This window comes from Hippocampus comes, unplaced genomic scaffold (assembly GCF_001891065.2).
Source record: "Hippocampus comes isolate QL1 unplaced genomic scaffold, H_comes_QL1_v1.1 scaffold81, whole genome shotgun sequence".
Classification (NCBI taxonomy): Eukaryota; Metazoa; Chordata; class Actinopteri; order Syngnathiformes; family Syngnathidae; genus Hippocampus; species Hippocampus comes.
Genome location: NW_017806179.1, coordinates 854,639 through 863,146, shown reverse-complemented (window position 1 = coordinate 863,146; position 8,508 = coordinate 854,639). Strand labels below are relative to the sequence as shown.

Below are 8,508 nucleotides of genomic sequence, written 5' to 3'. Positions count from 1 at the left end.
CACACACACACACACACACACACACACACACACACACACACACACACACACACACTGGCAAAAGTGTTTTTCCAGGGCCCGGCGCCACCCGCAGCAGCGTAAACAATAAACAGGCATGTTGCGTACGTGCCGAACTACGCGTGTTCCGGACTCGACCGGCACACCATCGTTCACGCCGCGTGTCAACAAAGTTGTTTTGTTTGGCACCTCCAGTGTTAAAAAAAAGGCCCCCCACGCAACCTCTGGGTCGCCCCGACTTAGCCCGCCACCCTCTCCCGTGCTATCTCGCCATCTGTCTGGCGGCGGCGGCGACGACGAGGCGCTCGTGTTACACGGCGGACTCGGAGCAAATTGTCTATCACTTCAAAGTGGCCGGCGATTACCTCCGTGAGTGATTAGGGGGCCGTTAAGAGGCGACCACTTGAGCATTGCCAGTGAACCCGTGAAGGAATGTCGCCCGGGCTCGGTAGCGCGCCGGGGAGAACGCCCCCGGAGATGCACAAATCCCATCAAGACTGAGCTCGGACGCTTTCTTTTCCTTTTGCTCCGTCTCGCGGCTCCCAGACGGGAAACAAGCCAGCGGCCGGGGAAAAAAAAAAAAAAAAAAAAGAGTCTGGAGTCAAGAGTTGAGGCACTTGCAGAAAAGCGCCACCGAAATGGGGAACTATTGAAATGTTGGTATTGCTGACTTTTGTCTTTTCGCATCTTTTTTCAAGGCTTTGTCTTTTTTTGGGGGCTTTTCTCACACGTACGCAAAACACTCACACACTTCCATGCACTCACAAATTCAAACATATACACACACACACACACACACACACACAGAGTAATCTCTGCAAGAAGTGATGGTCCAGTTTGTTCCATATTTTCAAAATGCACTAAATGCAAGAAACATGACCGAGACAATTTGCTTGCTTGGACCGTCCCAAATTGCAATGCTGAGCTCGATCTGGCCCGCGGGCCTCGAGTTGGATAGCAGTCCTTTTCAAGGTGTCATTGTGTGTGTGTGAAAAAAAATAAAATAAAAAGTACACGGTCGACACGGCGACATTAGTGATTGCACTATATAAAGTCTTCACGCCTCGTTTAGTTTGGCTGTCGTCGTTTCGTACAAAGAAGAAGAAGAAGAAGAAGAGGAGGCAGCGGAGGGTGCGTTTGATTGCCGCGCCATTCGAGCGAGGAGCGCGGAACACGGGGAGCGCTTCATTCACACGGCGGCCCGACATTAGCGCGTAATGAATGGCGCGCGTGCGTCGGTGCGGCCGGGCAGGTGTCGTCGTACATCATTAGCGCCGGCTTCCCCCGCGATGAAGACTATTATTCTGCCAAATTGATTCGGATTCCGCCGCCGTCATAATGGCGACGGCGGGAAAGATGGAACCATCAACCACGTTTTCCCCCGCCGAGAAAGAAAGAAAGAGAAAGGAGCTAAGCCTTCCTCAAATGACTTTTTTTTTTTTCCTTCTTCTCCAACCCGCCTATCATGAAATGTTGGCGATTATCTCCCATATGAAATGCTCAAATTGAATTCCGTCTCTTTTTCATTTAAGTAATAATTGAGTCCGCGTTTGGGAGCACTTCAAAGGCGGCGGGGCCTCCGGGCGCCCTCGTAAATGACGCTATCAGTTCGGGATTGGCCATTAGCTCGGTGTCAAGTGCGCGCCAGGTGCCCCTCCTCGTCATCGCCGTCTTCATCCTGCTTTTCGCTTTTCTTTTCATCGCGCGGCCCTCCGCCAGTCGCGCTCTACCCGCTCTGGGCGCGTGTGAGAGTGACGACGAGAGAGTGAGGGCGCTCCGCCCTGCGAGAGACTGCGCCTGAGTTACAAGGGAGTTTCGCCAGAGAGTGTTTTCGTGGGTGCAAAACAGGCGTGGGAGCGTGTGTGTGTGAGTAAAGCACCAAAGAGCGAACTTGGGTGAGGGTGAGTGAAGCGAATGTGAATGAGCATGCGGCGAGAGTGTGCGTGAGAGTCAATGTGAAAACGAGAGAGCGAAAGAATGTTTTAGAGTGTGAGAGTGAGAGCGAGACTATTGGAGAGGTCGAATAACGGTGACAGAATGCGAATGAGTTGAAGAGTGTAAGTGAGTGAGTGTGTGTGTGTGTGTGTGTGTGTGTGTGTGCAGGTTGTGTGAGAGCACCTGTGCCTGCATTAATGTGTGTGCGTGTGTGCGTGCGTGTGAGAGAGATTTGAATGTAACACCACAAAGATTTTTGTGTGTTTAGTACAAAACATCCGACGCCATGTTTGATGTCTAAATAAGTCCACACGAGCGCACACACACACACACACACACACACACAAACACACACACACACACACACACACACACACACAGACTGGACATTTCATTAGGTACACTCCTCCTGACGGTGTTGTAGATGCCAGCGTCTTGGACGTTTATTTGATTGACGAATCAATCCTAATTCCGTGCCAGTCAATCTATATTTTTAAAAACGCCCCTTTCCACGATCAAAATACTTGGCTCGTTTGTCCAGGCGTCCCTAACGAAGCGTCCGGCGAGCGGTTCCTCGGTTTCCACCTTGTGACTGTCACCCGAACGGCGCCGTAATCTGGAGGTGAGGCGCATTGTCTCGGATTAACGCCAGTGTAAATACGCGGCGCCCTCCTTCGCCCCGCCCCCGCTCCTTCCTGTTAAGTTATTCATAGAAGTGCTGATTGCAGCCGCTCGTCGCCGCCAAATGAGCTGCGCGTTTGTTATTGCGGAGTAATTAGGAGCGCCATCACGCCGCTCCGAGATGACAGGGTCACTTAAATACTTTCTCTCTCTGTCTCTTTCTCGCCCGATTTACGGAAGCTGAGGCGGCGAAGACGCCGAGCGCGAGCAAAAGCGCGAAGGAGGCAGTCCTTATCTCAGGCAATTAATCGCAGCCGCTCACATTGTGGCACAATTAGTCAAAGCTCCTGCACGAGTCAGCCCAAAGTTGCGCGAGCGGCCTCGCCGTCTCTGCGCTCTCTACGTGAACAAAAACTCCACCGGCTCACTGCCAGGTCGCAAAAACGGGGCATCGCCGACTGGGTCAAGGCGACTTGAACGCCAAAAGGTTGGTGAATGTAGTTCCGTGAATGGCCATCGGGGCTCATGTCCGTCAAGCTCCATTTCATGCACGTTCGAAGCCTTCAAATATTTACGCACCGCAGTGCGCGCTAGCCGGATGCTAACACGTGATGCCGAACGCTCGGACACGGAGGGGCGAATCTCCGTCTTGCGACTGGAACACACCTGGTGCGGCAACTCAGACAAACAAAGCACTCGATGGCCGAGTCGTCTTCTCGCTCTTCAATGTGCTGCATCGACATCCAGTCGAGCTCAGTGCTTCTCGGCATGTTGTGGCACAAACATTGGATTCATTCCCCAACTTTTCAGTGAGCTGCAACTAACAGATCTTCGGCAAAATAACAGCTCGCTTAAAGGACGCAACAAATGTGACGAGACCCTTAAAAGCCATCCGGGCAGGATTAAAGATGCGCGCCGCGCACCGCGCGCCGCGAGCTGCGCTTTGGTCGTTGTGAGAAGACGAGGTGAGCTCGTTCGTCGCCAGAAGGCTCGTCACCGAATGGAAACGAGCTCCCCGAAATGAAAATGTCACCGCGTAAAATGTTGTCAGCGCGCCTTCGTCGGCGGACGGATGACAAATCCGCATTCTTCCCGGAATAAAAAGGCGGGCCGCCCGGCCGCCCGACTCATAATCAGGGCGGAACAAAGCGGCGTGATTAACGATCGCAATTTATTGTATCTGCCGGCCGGCCAGGCCGGCCGGCTGTTGCCGCGACGGCGCGGCGGCGGTTATCATAATTCATATCGTAAATAAGCGCGGGCGGCCAATCAGGAGGCGGCGCCCGTGTCATCCCAAATAACCTTTGATAACAATTACCATGGAAGGCCTCCAGTCACAATGTTATCTGCTCGCCGTTCTCGCCGTGTAGCCTAGCACGCTATTACCATATAGATTAGACTATTTACACCGCGCGTGGCCACCGCTCGCCCTGCGTGCGCCTCACCGTTCGCCTCAACATGTGGAAGTGGAAGTGGGAGTCTCCACATCTGTCGTGCCCCCCCCCCCCCAAAAAAAAAGTGGCATTTCTTTCTACCCGGGTCAGGCCATCTTTTGTGTGCGCTTGAAAGTGTGTAAGTGCGTTCAGTATCTTGCGCAGGCACATTGCGGTGGACCGGTTTTTGTCTTCCTGGAGGGTTTGGGAAATCCTTCAAATTAGCGGCAAAAAAGAAAAGCGATCAATGGCGCAGATTAGCTCCGCATATCTTGTTCTTCCTCTTGCTTTCTTTTTATCTCTTGATAGGAATTCGCTCCCGTGCACAGGCACAGGCACAGGCACAGGCCAGACCGCATACAATGCACAGCACACGACCAAAGCCCTTTTAAACGTACTAGCAAACACCAAGCGTTGGAAAGGCGACAAAACTGGAAAAAAAAAGAAATAAATCATCATAATCTGGTGTTTAATCTGAGCCACACGCTGCTTCACCAAATCACTAATTAGCATGTGATCACTTTCTTCAAACACCACTTTTGGGGAAAGGTCAGAAAAACAGAAGGAAAAAATTTCTAAAGGAAGGTTTGGTTTTTTTTTGGCCTTGAATCCTGTTTGGAAAGTGCGCCACATGCTGCTTCACCTGTCTACTCTTTGATTCCCTTTTAATCTGGCCCTGATTTCTCCCGCTTTTCGAAGAATATCCCCAAATGACCTTGACTAATGAGCCACGTGCTGCTTCACCGAGTCATTTTGATTCACGTCCGTGTTGGAGCCTGCTGTAGTTCATTTTCACAACGGTGACTTTCGGAAGGACTGCAAAACGGGAGCAAAAAAAAAAAAAAAAAATCGTAGGAAGGACATGTTTTTTTTTCTTTCTTTAATCTGGCCTTTAATCCGCTCTAATATCTGCATGTTTTTTTTTTTTTTGAAGTGTGTGGAATGGGAAGCGATTAGTATTTTTTATTCCCTCCAACCCCAACCCCAACCCCCCATCTTCTCAGGTGGGAAGCAGCAACATCGGCAGGCGTCGTGGTCCTCCCTCGCGCTGGCTCGTGTGGGCCCGCCTGACAGCATCTTTATTCAAATGAAGATGCCGTCAAGGCAGATTAAGTGCTCGCCAGCCCACACGGGATGTTCCTGCCAAAAAGTACACATCACATCTCGGCGACTCCTCGTCTTTCAAAAAAAAAAAAAAAAAAAAAAAAAAGTTTCAATCTTGATGGCACGCACTGCCTTTCCCCGTTCCAAAATCATGCATGTTGGACACTAAATTGCGCAATGGTGTGAACGTGAATGAATGTTTGTCCATCTATTTATGCTTGCAGAATGACTGGCAACCATTGCTTGCCTCTCATCATATTTTATGGGGTGTTTTTTTACACACACACACACATGCAACATGCAACATGTATTATGAGTGAACCTACTTTCTCTCCCTCCGTGGTCACATGCTGCTTCAAGCCTCTTCCCGAGGCGTTCCCCACACATACTTTCAAGTCCACACCGCACATAAAGAAGGATGAGAAACCAAAATGGAGCTTCTTACCGTTTGAACAGCTCCACACAAATTGCTGCGCTTATTTTCAGTGATTACTTTACACACGGGCAGTGTGTGATATGCATTTGGAACAGTAATGGAAGTATTTTTTTTTTTTCCCCCCCGCATACAGGATCACATGCTGCTTCCCCACCCCCTCAGGGCCCCCCACTCCCTCTTTTCCTTTCGAATACACACACATGTACCTGTCCCACTGACACACACACACACACACACACAGCCGCACACTTGACACCCCCGGCCCTTCCTGTGTTGTAAAAAAAAAAAAAAAAAAAAAAAAAAAGGAACATCCTACATTGTCTCTATCGCCCGCTAATCTCCCGGGCGGCTTCGTGAAGGTTGGGGAATTTGTCGTCTTGTGAAGTCCTTCACCTCATCCTCGTTGTCGCTCGCCGGCGCTAATTCTCGCTTTTATCCGCAGGACGTCCGAATGAGACAAACTTCAAGGTCCTTTGCCAAAGCTTTTCTGGTCGTCTTTGCAGGTGGAACAAAACGAAACAAGAAAAGCACTTTGTCCACGGTGACCGCGTGCTCGCGGGCCCCTGCTAGCATGAGTGTCTCGCTAGCTGTCTTGGCCCACTTTTGCCCTACTGACATGACAACCAGGAGAGGGAAGAGTGGGTCCAACTGTCTTACGAGTCGTGTTTTTCTACGACTCGTGCCACGTTTGGCCTACGACGACACAAGTAACTTGCAGATCGACGGCTGTGCCGCACAGGCGCCGGGAGCGTAAGACAATGCGTGCTTGATTTTTTTTTCTTTTATCTGCCCCCCGCCCCCTCCAATCTGTGTACGTGCAGCTGAACCGGGGCCGTCGGCTCCCAAAGATGGGATCCACAAAGTGATTTTAAAATGTTTTTTTCCCGCCGCCGCCGCTAAATCTCTTGATCACGTACATTTTTTGCTAGGCTGCTCCGCGGAAAAAAAACGTTATCAGCGTCCGGGCCCAGAGGTACAGGAGGACGGCGGCGGGCGGCGCTGAATCGGCAGAGATTAGGACGCAAGACGCCGCCGGCTGGCTGGGGGTGCGGCGTGTAAGGGGCTTACGCCGCACCTTGTATGAGTTCAGGTGAAAGGACGCTCGCCGTTACTTACAAGTGGACAAATCCGCCCACAATGCATTTCCCGCCGGACCACAATGCGGCCGCGCTATCTGCGCACCTCACCTCGCCTACCCGCCGACCTTCCCTCGCCGCAATCCAAACAGCCAAGAAGACGACGGGCAGGCGCGCGGGGAGGCTCGGGGAGAGAGGGCGTCCAATCAAAGTGTGTTTGCCGGCGAACACTAAAAAGTCATATTTGGAACTTGGGCTTTTGGGAGGTCGTCCAATCGCCCGTTCGCATTCCGCTGCTTGCAGCTGAACAAAAATGCAAAATGATAGCAAGCACTGCTTGGCAAAATGGTTCGTTTTTTTCACTGAAAAATTCTGAAAAAAGCGATGACATGTTTTATATGGGGGGGGGGCGTTCTGATGGAAAAAAAACATTTTGAAATAAAAAGGCAAAGCTGCAGCACTTGAACTTCTTGTTCTTAATCTTCTGAATGTGGCGGACGCTGCACTGGGCTCATAAAAGGCGTGGAGCTCCCCGTTCTGCCTGGAACAATAGCCCCAAACGCCCCCCCCCCCAAAATAAAGTGGAGCCATATCTGCGATGCCTCTTAACATCAATTTGGGACATTATCAATCAATTTGGACCCAAAGCGTGGGCTTCCTCTTTTCTTTGAAAGCGAGCGAGGAGCTGCTGGTGAGGTTAAGTAGGCGGCGTGTCTTTTTTCGGAGAACGCCCCTCAAACACTTAGCCGCTGATTTGCATAAGCTGATAACCGCTATCAGGAGCTGGCCATTGTGGTGACCCTTGAGCCCCCCCACTCCACCCCCACCAACACTACATTGCATCACCCTCTTTTCAACACTCCCCACCCCTGCCACCTCCCCTCCTTTTTCCCCCCAGTGAGGAGGTCTTATCAGGGATGTACAGGGGCCTCGCCAGCCTCCTGGGGAGGAAGGTGGAAAAGGAGGGTTGCGGGCACGGGGGGCTGGGAGGTGTCATTGGATGTGTCCTCCAATGTTTCATGCCTGCAGAATGATAATCGTAACAGGAACCAGAAGAAACTTTATTCCTGTCGGAGAGACGCTGCGTAAAAAAAGAAGAAATACCGCCGCTGGAAGAAATCAGTCCACCACCGATGAATAATAAATAGATTTCCGCACACAAATAAAATAAAATCCCATAAAAGTTGAATTGTGTGGCCAATTACAGCTTGATGGGTAGGGAGCAGGGGGGGGCGGGGGGGGGCAGCTCGGTTGTGACGTCAAGTGTGAGCCAAGGTCGTTGGTGCAATGCTAGCAAAGAAAGCGGCCCTCCACCAAGCCCAAACTGGGGATCAAAATCCAACAAAAATCCAACGTGAGAAGGAAAACTGAAAAGCCACTGCAGAAATGTTGATTTTTTTTTTTTTTGAAGGGATGCACCAAACGTCAGCTACAAATGCTCATTTTGTTTCTTTTTGACAGAGACGGGTTAGATTTTTTCCAACTGACCCCGACCCTCAACGACCTGTCAAAACGAAATCAAATGCTGCGAGGCTACTTCCTGTTTCCTGGATGTCGCAAGACTCATTTAAGGTGGCGTATTGTGTTTTTTTTTAATCTATTTTTTTGGGTGAGGGGGGACGGGGGCAGACTTGGTTGAGCGCGACCTCCTCCAAGACTCGAACGTTGACTGTCCAGTACTTTGCGTGATCACTTCCTGACGCCGATGGTGGACTGCAAATTGAAGGCGCAATGCCCGTTTCGCTTTGTTCGGTTGCCGGCGGTTGCCGCCAGGCGCCCTTGACGCGGCCCGGCCGTTCAAGGCGCCGCGTCCCAGTTTTGCGGCCGTTCCGGCAAACTTGCGGCAAAGAGAGCCAAGCGCGCCCGCCGCTCGCCTTTGGAGCGT

At 51.3% G+C, this 8,508-nt stretch overlaps 2 long non-coding RNA genes across 2 annotated transcripts in view; one reads left to right on the top strand and one right to left on the bottom strand.

The window, feature by feature from the left end:
* LOC109532688 (uncharacterized) overlaps positions 1–8,299 on the top strand; it is a 19,125-nt gene extending 10,826 nt beyond the window's left edge. Inside the window, exon 3 of the long non-coding RNA XR_002171426.1 lies at positions 8,085–8,299. This is a non-coding gene — a long non-coding RNA (uncharacterized LOC109532688). The remainder of the gene's footprint in view (positions 1–8,084) is intronic.
* On the bottom strand, positions 4,983–6,195 carry LOC109532689 (uncharacterized). Its single transcript, XR_002171427.1, has 2 exons — positions 5,864–6,195; positions 4,983–5,147 (listed from the first exon to the last, which is right to left on the bottom strand). It is a non-coding gene; the product is annotated as an uncharacterized LOC109532689 (long non-coding RNA).
* Positions 8,300–8,508: the final 209 nt, after the last annotated feature.